This window comes from Piliocolobus tephrosceles, chromosome 13 (assembly GCF_002776525.5).
Source record: "Piliocolobus tephrosceles isolate RC106 chromosome 13, ASM277652v3, whole genome shotgun sequence".
NCBI classification, from domain to species: Eukaryota; Metazoa; Chordata; class Mammalia; order Primates; family Cercopithecidae; genus Piliocolobus; species Piliocolobus tephrosceles.
This window is the reverse complement of record NC_045446.1, coordinates 50,159,322-50,175,145: the sequence shown is the minus strand read 5'-3', so window position 1 is coordinate 50,175,145 and position 15,824 is coordinate 50,159,322. Positions and strand designations below refer to the sequence as shown.

Sequence of the window (15,824 nt, the reverse complement as noted above, 5' to 3'; positions counted from 1 at the left end):
AAGAGAAAATCTTCAAACAGCTAGAGAAAAAAAGATGATGCAGAGAGGAGCAAAATGACATGGGATGCCGAGGCAGGAGGATCACTTGAGTTCAGGGGTTTGGGGCTGTGGTGTGCTATGATCACACCTGTGAATAGCCACTGTACTCTAGCCTGGGCAACAAAGACCCTGTCTCTGAAAAAAAAAAAAAAAAAAAGATATCAGACTTCTCATCTGAAATTATGCAAACCGAAAAAGAGTAGTGCAACTTTTTTTTTTTTTTTTTTTTTTTTTTTTTTTTTTTTTTTTTTTTTTTTGAGACGGAGTCTTGCTCTGTCACCCAGGCTGGAGTGCAGTGGCCGGATCTCAGCTCACTGCAAGCTCCACCTCCCGGGTTTACGCCATTCTCCTGCCTCAGCCTCCTGAGTAGCTGGGACTACAGGCGCCCGCCACCTCGCCCAGCTAGTTTTTTGTATTTTTTTAGTAGAGACGGGGTTTCACCGTGTTAGCCAGGATGGTCTCGATCTCCTGACCTCGTGATCCGCCCATCTCGGCCTCCCAAAGTGCTGGGATTACAGGCTTGAGCCACCGCGCCCGGCCTAGTGCAACATTTTTAATGTGCTGAAAGAAAAACCGCCAACCTAGAATTCCATACCTAACAAAAATGTTTTTCAAAAATAAAGGGAATTGGCCGGGTGCCGTGACTCACACCTGTAATTCCAGCACTTTGGGAGGCGAAGGCGAGTGGATCACTTAAGGTCAGGAGTTCGAGACCAGCCTGGTCAACGTGGTGAAACCCTGTCTCTACAAAAAATGCAAAAATTAGCCAGGCGTGGTGGCGTGCACCTGTAATCCCAGCTACTTGGGAGGCTGAGGCAGGATCACTTGAACCTGGGAGGTGGAGGTTGCAGTGAACCGAGATCATGCCACTGCATTCCAGTCTGGGTGACAGAGTGAAACTCCGTGTCAGAAAAAATAAAAAAATAAATAAAGGCAATCAAACTTACTATGAAGTCATAGTAATCAAGTATTGGCAGAAAGATACGCATATAGATTAATGGAACATAACTAATAGTCCAGATATAAAATCTTACATTTATGGTCATTTGATTTAGACAAAGGAGCAAGGACAACTCAATGAGGGAAGGAATAGTCTTCTCAAGTAATGGTGCTGGGAAAATTAAATATCCATGCATAAAAAAGTGAACTCAAACCCTTACCTTACACCATATACAAAAATTAATTCAAAATGGATTATAGACCTAGACACTGGAGCTAACACTATAAGACATCTATAAGAAAACATAGGAGAAAAAACCTTCATGGCCTTTGGTTGAGCAAAGAATTTTTAGACATGACACTAAAAGTAAAAGCCATAAAATACAATTTTGATACATTGGACTTTATCAAAATAAAAAACTTTTGCATTCAAAAGATACCATTAAGAAAATGAAAACGGAAGCCATAGGTTGGGATAAAGAACTTGTACCCAGAATTTATAAAAAAAAGTTTACAGCTCAATAATAAAAAAGAAAAATAACTCAATTTTTAAATGGGCAAAAATTTTGAGGAGACGCTTTACCAAAGAAGGAACACAGATGGCTAATGAGCATGTGAAAAGATGCTCAACATCTTTGTCAACAACATGCAAATTAAAATCATGATGCAATGCCACTATACCATAAGGGCAATAATAAAAAAGATAATCCAGGCATGCACCTGTAGTTCAAGCTACTCAGGAGGCTGAGGCAGGAGGATTACGTGAACTCAGGAATTCAAGGCCAATCGGAGCAACGTCGTGAGACTCCACCTCTTAAAAAAAAAAAAAAGATAGTACTCAAAATATCCAATACCAAATGTTTGTGAGAATGCATTGCTGGTGAGAATATAAACCAGTATAACTACTTTGGAAAACAGTTTGTCAGTTCCTCATAAAGATAAGCACAGGCCTGACACAGCGGCTCAGGCCTATAATCACAGCACTTTGGGAGGCCATGGCAGGAGGATTACTTGAGGCCAGGATTTTGAGACCAGCCTGGGCAACATACTGAGATCTTGTCTCTATTAAAAAAAAAAAAAAAAAAAGGTAGGCACAAATCCAACAATACAACCCAGCAATTCAGTTTCTATAAATCTAACCAAAATAAATGAAAATATATATCTACCTTATGACATATATGCAAATGTTCATAGCAGGATTATTCATAATAGGCCCTCACAAAAACAGAAACAAACTAAATGTTCATCAGTTGGTGAATGGATAAACCTAATGTGGTATATCTATAAATGGAATATTATTCTGCAATAAAAAGGAATAAACTACTGATACATACCACAATATTGTGAATCTTGAAACATGATGCTGAGTGAAAGAAGCCAGGAGCAAAAAAATTACATGTATGATTCTATTTATATAAAATCTATAAGCCAAAACAAATTTAAAGAGACAGAAAACAGGTTAAGCGGTTGCTTGGGTTGGGGTAAAAATGAAGAAAAATTATTATATGCACATTAGGAAACATTTTGTGTGGTGGAAAACTTCTAACACTGGATTGTGGTGATAGTTGCACAACTCTATTAATTTACCAAATGACTGAATTTATACATTTATAATAGGTAAATTTTATAGTACATAAATTATACCCCAATACAGTTGTTTAAAAGAAAACAAAGAAGAAATAAAGACTTTGAGACATTTTTTAAAAACGGAAAAAATTTATCACCAGCAAAAACATCACTGCAAGAAAAGCTCAAGGAAATACTCCAATGAAAAGGAAAATCATGCCAAATAGAAACCTAGATCTATGCAAAGGAGCAAAGCACTAGAGATAAAAATATATGGGTGTACTATCTATTGCTGTATAACAATTATTCTAAACTTTGATGGCTTAAAACAACACACAGTTATTATCTCATATGGCTCAGTCTTGGGAGACAATTCTCCACGGCATTTATGCATATCTTGTATCATCTTTTATCATCTTTGTTCTAACCTATCTTTTTTTTTTTTTTTTTTTTTGACGAAATCTCTCACTGTCACCTGGTCTGGAGTGCAGTGGCACGATCTTGGCTCACTGCAACCTCTGCCTCCCAGGTTCAAGCAATTCTCCTGCTTCAGCTTCCCGAGTAGCTGGGATTACAGGTGCCTGCTACCACACCCAGCTAATTCTTTGTATTTGTAGTAAAGAGGGGGTTTCACCATGTTGGCCAGGCTGGTCTTGAACTCCTGACCTCGTGATTCGCCCACCTCAGCCTCCCAAAGTGCTGGGATTAAAGGTATGAGCCACCACGCCCAGCTTAAACAATCTTTTAACAATCTTTTAAAGGATGTTTGTAGGGTCTGGAGTGGACCTCCAGCAAACTCCAACAGACCTGCAGCTGAGTGTCCTGACTGTTAGAAGGAAAATTAACAAACAGAAAGGACATCCACACCAAAACTCCATCTGTATGTCACCAACATCAAAGACCAAAGGTAGATAAAACCACAAAGATGGGGAGAAACTTGAGTGGAAAAACTGAAAATTCCAAAAATCAGAGCACCTCTTCTCCTCCAAAGGAACACAGCTCCTCTTCTCCTCCAAAGGAATGCAGTGCAAGGCTTCGTCAAAAAAAAAAACAAACAAAAAACAAAACAAAAACGCAGCTGAATGGAGAATGACTTTGACAAGTTGAGAGAAGAAGCCTTCAGAAGATCGGTAATAACAAACTTCTCTGAGCTGAAGGAGGATGTTCGAACCCATCGCAAAGAAGCTAAAAACCTTGAAAAAAGACTAGATGAATGGCTAACTAGAATAAACAGCGTAGAGAAGACCTTAAATGACCTGATGAAGCTGAAAGCCATGGCACGTGACTACATGACGCATGCACAAGCCTCAATAGCCAATTCGATCAAGTGGAAGAAAGGGTATCAGTGATTGAAGATCAAATGAATGAAATGAAGTGAGAAGAGAAGTTTAGAGAAAAAAAGAGTAAAAAGAAAGGAACAAAGCCTCCAAGAAATATGGGACTATGTGAAAAGACCAAAATCTACATATGATGGGTTTACCTGAAAGTGATGGGGAGAATGGAGCCAAGATGGAAAATGCTCTTCAGGATATTATCCAGGAGAACTTCCCAAACCTAGCAAGGCAGGCCAACATTCAAATTCAGGAAATACAGAGAACACCACAAAGATACTCCTCGAGAAGAGCAACTCCAAGACACATAATTGTCAGATTCACCAAACTTGAAACAAGGAAAAAATGTTAAGGGCAGCCAGAGAGAAAGGTTGGGTTACCCACAAAGGGAAGCCGATCAGGCTAACAGTGGATCTCTTGGCAGAAACTCTACAAGCCAGAATAGAGTGGGGGCCAATATTCAACATTCTTAAAGAAAAGAATTTTCAACCCATAAGTTCATATCCAGCCAAACTAAACTTCATAAGTGAAGGAGAAATAAAATCCTTTACAGACAAGCAAATGCAGAGAGATTTTGTTACCACCAGGCCTGCCTTACAAGAGCTCCTGAAGGAAGCACTAAACATGCAAAGGAACACCCGGTACCAGCCACTGCAAAAACATGCCAAATTGTAAAGACCGTTGATGCTAGGAAGAAATTGACTCAACTAACGAGCAAAATAACCAGCTAACATCATAATGACAGGATCAAATTCACACATAACAATATTAACCTTAAATGTAAATGGGTTCAATGCTCCAAGTAAAAGACACAGACTGGCAAACTGGATAGAGTCAAGACCCATCAGTGTGCTGTATTCAGGAGACCCATCTCACATGCAGAGACACACATAGGCTCAAAATAAAGGGATAGAGGAAGATCTACCAAGCAAATGGAAAACAAAAAAAGGCAGGGGTTGCATGATAAAACAGACTTTAAGCCAAAAAGATCAAAAGAGACAAAGAAGGCCATTACATAATGGTAAAGGGATCAATTCAATAAGAAGAGCTAACTATCCTAAATATATATGCACCCAATACAGGAGCACCCAGATTCATAAAGCAAGCCCTTAGAGACCTACAAAGAGACTTAGACTCCCACATAATAATAATGGGAGACTTTAACACCCCGCTGTCAACATTAGACAGATCCATGAGACAGAAACTTAACAAGGATATTCAGGAATTGAGCTCAGCTCTGCACCAAGCAGATGGACCTAATAGACATCTACAGAACTCTCCATCCCAAATCAACAGAATGTACACTCTTCTCAGCACCACATCGCACTTATTCCAAAATTGGCCACATAGTTGGAAGTAAAGCACTCCTCAGCAAATGTAAAAGAACAGAAATTATAACAAACTGTCTCTCAGACCACAGTGCAATCTAACTAGAACTCAGGATTAAGAAACTCACTCAAAACTGCTCAACTACATGGAAACTGAACAACCTGCTCTTGAATGACTACTGGGTACATAACGAAATGAAGGTAGAAATAAAGATGTTCTTTGAAACCAGTGAGAACAAAGATACAACATATCAGGATCTCTGGGACACAATTAAAGCAGTGTGTAGAGGGAAATTTATAGCACTAAATTTCCATAAGAGAAAGCAGGAAAGATCTAAAATTGACACCCTAACATCACTATTAAAAGAACTAGAGAAGCAAGAGTAAACACATTCAAAAGCTAGAAGAAGGCAAGAAATAACTAAGATCAGAGCAGAACTGAAGGACCCAGGGACACAAAAAGCCCTTCAAAAAATCAATGAATCCAGGAGCTGGTTTTTTGAAAAGATCAACAAAATTGATAGACCGCTAGAAAGACTAATAAAGAAGAAAAGACAGAAGACCCAAATAGACGCAATAAAAACTGATAAAGGGGATATCCACCAATCCCATAGAAATACTACCATCAGAGAATACTACAAATGCCTGTATGCAAATAAACTAGAAAATCTAGAAGAAATGGATAAATTCCTGGCCATATACACCCTCCCAAGACTAAACCAGAAAGAAGTTGAATCCCTGAATAGACCAATAGCAGGCTCTGAAATTGAGGCAATAATTAATAGCCTACCAACCAAAAAAGTCCAGGACCAGATCCATTCACAGCCGAATTCTACCAGAGGTACAAGGAGGAGCTGGTACCATTCCTTCTGAAAGTATTCCAATCAATAGATAAAGAGGGAATCCTCCCTAACTCATTTTATGAGGCCAACATCATCCTGATACCAAAGCCTGGCAGAGACACAACAAAAAAAGAGAATTTTAGACCAATATCCCTGATGAACATCAATGCAAAAGTCCTCAATAAAATACTGGCAAACCAAATCCAGCAGCACATCAAAAAGCTCATCCACCACGATCAAGTGGGCTTCATCCCTGGAATGCCAGGCTGGTTCAACATACGCAAGTCAATAAACGTAATCCAGCATATAAACATAACCAAAGACAAAAACCACATGATTATCTCAATAGATGCAGAAAAGTCCTTTGACAAAATACAACAGCCCCTCATGCTAAAAACTCTCAGTAAACTAGGTATTGATGGGACGTATCTCAAAATAATAAGAGCTATTTATGACAAACCCACAGCCAATATACTGAATATTGGGCAAAAACTGGAAGCATTCGCTTTGAAAACTGGCACAAGTCAGGGATGCTGTCTCTCACCATTCCTATTCAACACAGTGCTGGAACTTCTGGCCAGGGCAATCAGGCAGAAGAAAGAAATAAAGGGTATTCCACTCACAATTGCTTCAAAGAGAATAAAATACCTAGGAATCCAACTTACAAGGGATGTGAAGGACCTCTTCAAGGACAACTACAAACCACTGCTCAATGAAATAAAAGAGGACACAAACAAATGGAAGAACATTCCGAGAATCAATATCGTGAAAATGGCCATACTGCCCAAGGTAATTTATAGATTCAATGCAATCCCCATCAAGCTACCAACGACTTTCTTCACAGTGTTAGAAAAAACTACTTTAAAGTTCATATGGAACCAAAAAAGAGTCTGCATTGCCAAGACAATCCTAAGCCAAAAGAACAAAGCTAGAGGCATCACACTACCTGACTTCAAACTATACTACAAGGCTACAGTAACCAAAACAGCATGGTACTGGTACCAAAACAGAGATATAGACCAATGGAACAGAACCAATGGAACGGAACTATCAGAAATAATACCACACATCTACAACTATCTGATCTTTGACAAACCTGACAAAAACAAGAAATAGGGAAAGGATTCCCTATTTAATAAATGGTGCTGGGAAAACTGGCAGAAAGTTGAAACTGGATCCCTTCCTTACACCTTATACAAAAATTAATTCAAGATGGATTAAATACTTAAATGTTAGACCTAAAACCGTAAAACCCCTAGAAGAAAATCTAGGCAATACCATTCAGGACATAGGCAGAGGCAAGGACTTCATGACTAAAACACCAAAAGCAATGGCAACAAAAGCCAAAATTGGCAAATGGGATCTAATTAAACTAAAGAGCTTCTGCACAGCAAAAGAAACTACTATCAGAGTGAACAGGTAACCTACAGAATGGGAGAAAATTTTTACAATCTACGCATCTGACAAAGGACTAATATCCAGAATCTACAAAGAACTTAAACAAATTTACAAGAAAAAATCAAACAACCCCATCAAAAAGAGGGCGAAGGATAGGAACAGACACTTCTCAAAAGGAGACAGTTATGCAGGCAACAGACACATGAAAAAATGTTCATCATCACTGGCCATGAGAGAAATGCAAATGAAAACCACAATGAGATACCATCTCACACCAGTTAGTATGGCGATCATTAAAAAGTCAGGAAACACCAGGTTCTGGAGAGGATGTGGAGAAAAAGGAATACTTTTACACTGTTGGTGGGACTGTAAACTAGTTCAACCATTGTGGAAGACAGTGTGGCGATTCCTTAAGGATCTAGAACTACAAATACCATTTGGCCTAGCCATCCCATTACTGGGTATATACCCAAAGGATTCTAAATCATGCTGCTATAAAGACACATGCACACGTATGTTTATTGCAGCACTATTCACAATAGCAATGACTTGGAACTAACCCAAATGTCCATCAGTGACAGACTGGATTAAGAAAATGTGGCACATATACACCATGGGATAGTATGCAGCCACAAGAAAGGATGAGTTCATGTCCTTTGTAGGGACATGGATGAAGATGGAAACCATCATTCTGAGCAAACTATCACAAGGACAGAAAACCAAACACTGCATGTTCTCACTCATAGGTGGGAATTGAACAATGAGAACACTTGGACACAGGAAGGGGAACAACACACACTGGGGCCTGTTGTAGGGTTGGGGAAGGTGGGAGGGATAGCATTAGGAGATATACCTAATGTAAATGACGAGTTAATGGGTGCAGCACACCAACATGGTACATGTATACATACGTAACAAACCTGCACGTTATGCACATGTACCCTAGAACTTAAAATATAATAATAATAATAATAATAATAATAATAATAATAATAAAAAGAATTTCAAGAAGTCAGAAAAGAAACAAACAAAACAAAACAAAAACAATCCTCCTGCCTCAGCTTCCAGAGTAGCGGGGATTGCAGGTATGCAACACTGCTCCCAACTGTTATAGAATTTTTCATATGTCTGGTACCAGAGTTATTGGTGAACAACTATTACACCCCAAAGTCAGAAACCATTTAGTCAACTTTTGTGACCCCTGGTATCTGGTGTATAATAATCTTACATGTAATGGAAACAGTAAAAAATTTGTTGATTAAATTTGAAAAAAATAAATAAACAAAGGATGTTTGTTTAGCAAACAGCCTTGGAAGATGGCGAAAATGTCTCTCTCCACGGCAGAGGGCTGATATGTTTCCTGATTCATCCAATAAAGATAATGTCTTTGGGGTGAAGGCTGGGCAGGTTTACTTGCAGCCTTTAGCTTTTAATCATACACTATGAATGTAGAAATTGACTTCACAGTGTTTTCTCTTGTATGGCCCAAACACATACTTAAATATTTACAGCTATGATATGCTCCAGGAAATACCTATACCAGGAGGTGGTTGGGGAAAGGAGGGATGGGGAAGTAGGAAGAGAAGAAACATGAAAAAGATTGTACAGTGAGGGTTGTATATTGTATAGTGAGGGTTGGAGGAGAGAACTTCACAAAAGAAAAATGTAATGCACAGCAACATATAGTTCAATAGAAGCTCTTTGGTTTGCAGGACAGTGGCTAACTCAGCAGACGAACCAGAGCTTCCTGCCCTTTGCAGATGGCATGAAGATAAGAGTTTGCCAAACAAGTAAGATGGGCTCTTGGTTGAGCAGAGAAACTACAACATGAGACACACAGAGCCACCCTATTGCCCTACTGTCATTCAAGCTTAAAGGAGACATATCTGGCCGGGCGCGGTGGCTCAAGCCTGTAATCCCAGCACTTTGGGAGGCCGAGACAGGCGGATCACGAGGTCAGGAGATCGAGACCATCCTGGCTAACATGGTGAAACCCCGTCTCTACTAAAAAATACAAAAATCTAGCCGGGCGAGGTGGTGGGCGCCTGTAGTCCCAGCTACTCGGGAGGCTGAGGCAGGAGAATGGCGTAAACCCGGGAGGCGGAGCTTGCAGTCAGCAGAGATCCGGCCACTGCACTCCAGCCTGGGCGACAGAGCGAGACTCCATCTCAAAAAAAAAAAAAAAAGGAGACATATCTACAGACAGGATTTGAGCCCAGTAATGGTGAGAACTTCCTTGGGTGTCTCAACAGCCTGGAGATGAAATTCCCAAGAAGGCAGAAAATAGAGGTAGCACATTGGTTTTATTGTTTCTTATTTATAATTATAAAAGTCGTGTGTGCTTATTATAAAAATTCAAACAGTACAGAGGATATAAAGGGGTAAATAAAAACCCTCTCCCTGACAATTTCACTCTTCAGGGATACCTAATGTCAGCAGTTTCTTGTGCATGCTTCTATACACTTTCACCTTTATTTAATGTTTCTCAAAGTAATATATGCACAACGCTTTTAAAAAGAAAGCCACATAAACACAAAGCTTGTAACAAAAACCAATAATCCCTGTCCTGCCTCTCCCCCCGTATTTTCCCAAGTCCCTTTTCTCTAAGGTGACCATTTTAGACATTTTTTAAATAGTCTAATCTTGGAAGTGACAATTTAGAGGGTTCTTCTGGCATTTATATATGTCTGCTTTCCCTAAATAATATGCTGCTAATGCTAATTTTTGATTAATCAATTTTAGACATAAAGTAATGACTTCTTGTATAGTGGATTCAGGCTCTATTCTTGTATAGTGGCTCTCTTACACCGCTGTCCCAACTGCTTCTTCTCCCCTATACTCCCAATAGAATTGTACTACAATTTTTTGGCTAAATCAGTATTTAGTATTCACATTATTATGCCTTACAACGATTTACTTGTTATGTTATTACAAGTACACCAAAATTTTTTTTTTGTTTGTTTTTTTGAGATAGGGTCTCACTCTGTCACCCAGGCTGAAGTGCGGTGGCATAATTTGGCTCACTGCAGCCTCCGTGCCCCCGGCTCAAGCAATTCTTCCACCTCAGCCTCCTGAGTAGCTGGGACTACAGGTGCATGCCACCATGTGCAGCTAATTTTTGTATTTTTTGTAGAGACAGGGTCTCACTCCGTTGCCCAGGTAGGTCTTGAACTCCTGGCCTCAATCCACCCTCCTGCCTCGGCCTCCCAAAGTGCAAGGATTACAGATGTGAGCCACCATGCCCTGCTCAAAATTATATTTCTTTTCCTACCTTTGCTTTTCCTAAATCTAATAATTGCCTTGGTTTTTCACCTGCTTAATTTTCTTTGTAATTATTACGTATAGTTAATTCTTCTGAAACTTTACAATAATCTTTCACTACAGTTTCCCTTGTAGTCAATTATATCAGGTAATCTGTCTGTTCCCATTTTTCTCTTGAAAAATTGAAAGTCTCCTAGACACTCCTGGAGACTCACTTTCTTATCTGATTGCACCCTAGCCCTTCTGCTTAGCTGTCTTCCCAGCACTTTTCTTCCCTGTCGTCCTGAGAATTCTTTTTTGCCTTTTTCTGAGATGGGATTCCTGTTGCCTAGAATTTGTATCTTCCTCTTTCTCAGTTTGCACCCTTGTTTGGGAGATATCTATTCCAGTAGCTTCATCAGTTTTAACCTGATGATACTCCTCAATGAACCTCTCTCTTTAATCACCTTACTCTTTGGCTATGCTCAACACCTGGTGCTACACTGTGATCCTAGAATCTCTACTCATTGTCACTCTTCAGGTGCTCTTCATCTCTTTCCTTGTTGGATCTTGTTTGTTTGTTTACTTCTATATTTTGGTGAGAAAGTATATATTTCAGACATTGCATGTCTGAAAATTTCTTCATTCTATCTTCACACTTGATTATAATGTGGCAAAGTATAGAATTCTTAGGAACTATTTGTTTGCAGAGTTTTTAAGCCATTGCTCCCTTCCCTTCTTGATTCCAATGTTGTTAAGAATCCTAAAGACATTTTGATTCCTGATTGTATACAACCCATTGTTTCTTTTTGGAAGATTTTAGAATCTTCTCTTATTTATTTATTTATTTATTTTTATTTTAGAGATAGGGTCTCACTCTGTCACCCAGGATGAAGTACAGTGGCAGGATCATAGCTCACTGCAGCCTGGTTCTAGTGAACTTAAGCAATCCTCCTGCCTCAGCCTCCTGAGTAGCTTGGACTACAGGCATGCACCACCACACCTGGCTAATTTTTTAATTTGTTGTAGACATAAGGTCTTGCTAGGTTGTCCAAACTGGTCTCTAACTCCTGGCCTAAAGTAATCCTCCTGCCAGGGCCTCCCAAAGTGTTAGGATTACAGGCATGAGCCACTACACACTGCTAGAATCTTCTCTTTGTCTTTGGTGTTCTGAAATTACACAATAGTGTTCTGAATTTCACTAAGTGCTGAGATACGAATATATTTTCATTCACTGTGCTGGGCAACTTCTGGAAGACAAAATCCTTTCCACAATTGGCTCAGCAAGTGAAGAGATCTGGGGAGGTCACATGACAGCTATTTTACACTTTGGTCCAGAGTGAGATACTAATCACCTCAGCCTGCCTAACAGCAAAGTTCCTGGGAAATGTGAGGAGCAGAATAGAATATTTGGTGAACACCACTATGACTGACATAGGAAGAGTAGACTATGGAATTTTTGTTATAAAGGGAAGGAGAGATAAGGTAGTAGCTAGGGTGACAGGAGGTGAGTGGATTTTGTTTTTTGTTTTTCTTTTTTTTTGAGACAGAGTCTCACTCTGCTGCCCAGGTTAGAATGCAGTGCGTGATTTCAGCTGACTGCAACCTCCACCTCCCAGGTTCAAGCAATTCTCCTGCCTCAGCCTCCTGAGTAGCTGGGATTACAGGCCCACGCCACCATGCCCAGCTAATTTTTGTATTTTTAGTAGAGACGGAGTTTCACCATATTGGTCAGGCTGGTCACAAACTCCTGATCTTAGGTGATCTGACTGCCTCGGCCTCCCAAAGTGTTATGATTACAGGTGTGAGCCACTGTGTCAGGCCTGTTTTTTGTTCTTCTAATTAGAAGGGAATTGCACGTGTTTAGAGGAGAGGGAGCGGTTAATCAAGGGGCATGGTATTGTTCTTGGAGAAGGTGGAAGGAAGAATGATGAGCCTTAGAAAGGAGATCTGACCCTCTTTCTCTGAGATTGGCAGGAAGGAAGTGAAGGAAGTATAGTTAGCTAAATTTGTAGGTGTAGAAGCAGGAAATTGAAGTTCACACCCGATATTTTAAATTTCCTAAGAAGTAGGAAGCAAGCCAATTGCCAAAATTGGTAGCAGTGGTGCTGTGGTGGAGAAGGGACCAGAAGTAGGTTATGGGCATTCAAGAGCTTGGAGAAAGTTCTTGAATCGATCTCCACTAAGCCATCTGCCTTCAGATGGACAACTATTAATACAATAGCTTCCCATCTGATTAACTTGCCTCCACTAAACCTTTTCAACATACTACAAACAGGTTGACCTTTTTTAAAAGGACATATCAGATCATGCCACCCTCTACATGAAATTGTACACTTGCTCAAAATTCTTGAAATGACCCAAATATTTGGTTCACATTATCTTCTCAGCCTTGCCCTCAGCCCTCCATACACTCTTAACAGGAACCCTTTTCATTTCCTTCCTCCTTTCCTCCTTGAGGCCTTCACAGATACTCTTCCCTATACCAGGAGAGCACTTCCATTTCACTCCTATTCCTTTCACTTGGTTAATTTTAACCCTTTCTTTGGGTCTCGAATTAAATGTCGCTTTCTCAGTGAGGCCTTCCCTGATTCTTCAGTCTAGGCTAGGTCTTCCTATTGTATGCTTTTATGATACTTGGAGCTTTTTCCTTGGTAGCACTCTTCACAATGGTAATTATAGTTGGCCCTTGAACAACATGGGATTGACCTGCATGGGTCCATGTTTACAGGAATTTTCTTCTGCCTCTGCCACCCCAAGACAGCAAGACCAATCTCTCCTCTTCTTCCTCCTGCTCAGACTATTCAACGGGAAGATGACAAGGATAAATACCTTTATAATGATCCATTTCCGCTTAATAAAGTAAATATATTTTCTCTTCCCTGTGATTTTCCTTTTTTTCTTTTCTTTTCTTTTTTTTTTTTTTTTTGAGACAGAGTCTCACTCTGTCACCCAGCCTGGAGTGAAGTGGTGCAATCTTGGCTCACTGCAACCTCCGCCTCTCTGGTTCAAGCGATTCTCCTGCCTCAGCCTCCTGAGTAGCTGGGACTACAGGCATGCACCACCACGCCTGGCTAATTTTTTTGCATTTTTAGTAGAGACGGGATTTCACCATGTTGGTCAGGATGGTCTCAAACTCCTGACCTCAAATGATCTGCCCACCTCGGCCTCCCAAAATGCTGGGATTACAGGTGTGAGTCACTGCACCTGGCTCTCTGTGATTTTCTTAATAACATTTTCTTTTCTCTAGCTGACTTTAGTGTAAGAATATAGTACATAATACATATAACATACAAAATATGTGTTCATCAACCGTTTATGTTATCAATAAGATCAACAGTAGGCTATTAGTTATATTTTTGGGGAGTCAAAAGTTATACACGGATTTTCAACTGTACGGGGGTCAACCCCTTAACCCCCATGTTGTTCAAGGGTCAACTGAGTACGTTTGTATACAGTGAACAAGGGGTCTGTCCTCCACTAGACCATAATTCCATGAAGGCAGGCACTGTGTCTGTTTGTTTGGTCTACTGCTACATGTTTAACATGTAGCACATTGCCTGGCATGTAACAGATGACAAATAAATAGTTGTTAAATGAATAGGTTAATCAAATTTGTTAATTAAGATTGTGAAGAGATAATCAAGGTCACAATACCTATGAGAGCCCAATCAAGAATGGAGACCGCTTTTCCTAGGCGGCCGCTGAAGATGGCAGAGGTGCAGGTCCCGGTGCTCAATGGTCGAGGCCATCTCCTGGGCCTCCTGGCAGCCATCGTGGCTAAGCAGGTACTGCTGGGCCAGAAGGTGGTGGTCATATGCTGCGAGGGCATCAACATTTCTGGCAATTTCTTTTTTTCTTTTTTGAGAGAGTTTCCCTCTTGTTGCCCAGGCTGGAGTGCAATGACGTGATCTTGGCTCAAAGCAACCTCCGCCTCCGGGGTTCAAGCAATTCTCCTGCCTCAGTCTCCCGAGTAGCCGGGATTACAGGCGCCCACCAGCACGCCCAGCTAATTTTTTGTATTTTTAGTAGAGACGGGGTTTCACCTGTCTTGAATTCCTGACCTCACGTGATCCGCCCGGCTCAGCCTCCTAAAGTGCTGAGATTACAGGCGTGAGCACCACGTCCGGCCATTTCTGGCAATTTCCACAGAAACTAGTTGAAGTACCTGATTTTCCTCCACAAGCAGATGAACACCAACTCTTCCGAGGCCCCTACCACTTCCGGGCCCTCAGCCGCATCTTCTGGCGGACCCTGCGAGGCATGCTGCCCCACAAGACCAAGCGAGGCCAGGCTGCCCTGGACCGCCTCAAGGTGTTTGACATCATCCCACCACGCTAAGAAAAGAAAAAGCGGATGACAGTTCCTGCTGCCCTCAAGGTCGTGCATCTGAAGCTTATGAGAAAGTCTGCCTATCTGGGGCGCCTGGCTCACGAGGTTGACTGGAAGTACCAGGCAGTGACAGCTACCCTGGAGGAGAAGAGGAAGGAGAAAGCCAAGATCCACTACTGGAAGAAGAAACAGCTCATAAGGCTGCGGAAACTGGCAGAGAAGAACGTGGAGAAGAAAATTGACAAATACACAGAAATCCTCAAGACCCACAGACTCCTGGTCTGAGCCCAATAAAGACTGTTAATTCCACAAAAATAAAAAATAAAAAAATGAGAGAGAGAGGGAGAGATCACAGCACTGCTGCAGAGTCAGTCTGCAGGGTTATGTTCAGCAGCTTCATTATGGGGGTGGAGAAAGCTGATAGGTGAACTGATGCAAGGTGGGTGTGGAAGAAAGAGGATAATGTCGGTCTTCATGTGGCACTATAAGGTATAGGCAGAATAGGGAAGGGAAATATGGAGAGGAGTGATGAACTTGGTAGAAAATGGTAAGGTCAAAGACCTGGTGGAGTCCAGGATATGAAGGAGAATGTATGGTGGGAGTAAGAGTGACAGAGCTAGGGAGCCAGGAGGTGATAGTCTGAGATTTAGTACTCCAGACCTTAAGATCTCAAAAGTGGAGCAGTGCCAGGTCTTTAAAAAATCCAAGACATAATCATGGAAATGAATGAGTGGAATGGCTGTAAGGTGGTGGTTACTGTTGCCAAAAATAAGGAATACGGAGGCTAGGATGTAAAATGGTTCCATATA

The 15,824-nt window shown here is 40.8% G+C and overlaps 1 pseudogene across 1 annotated transcript; it reads left to right on the top strand.

Moving 5' to 3' along the window:
* The first annotated feature begins 14,393 nt into the window (after positions 1-14,393).
* LOC111555004 lies at positions 14,394-15,317 on the top strand (annotated as a pseudogene). The gene is made up of 2 exons (XR_003309374.1): positions 14,394-14,535; positions 14,832-15,317. The product of XR_003309374.1 is annotated as a 60S ribosomal protein L13a-like (transcript).
* The last annotated feature ends 507 nt before the right edge of the window (positions 15,318-15,824 follow it).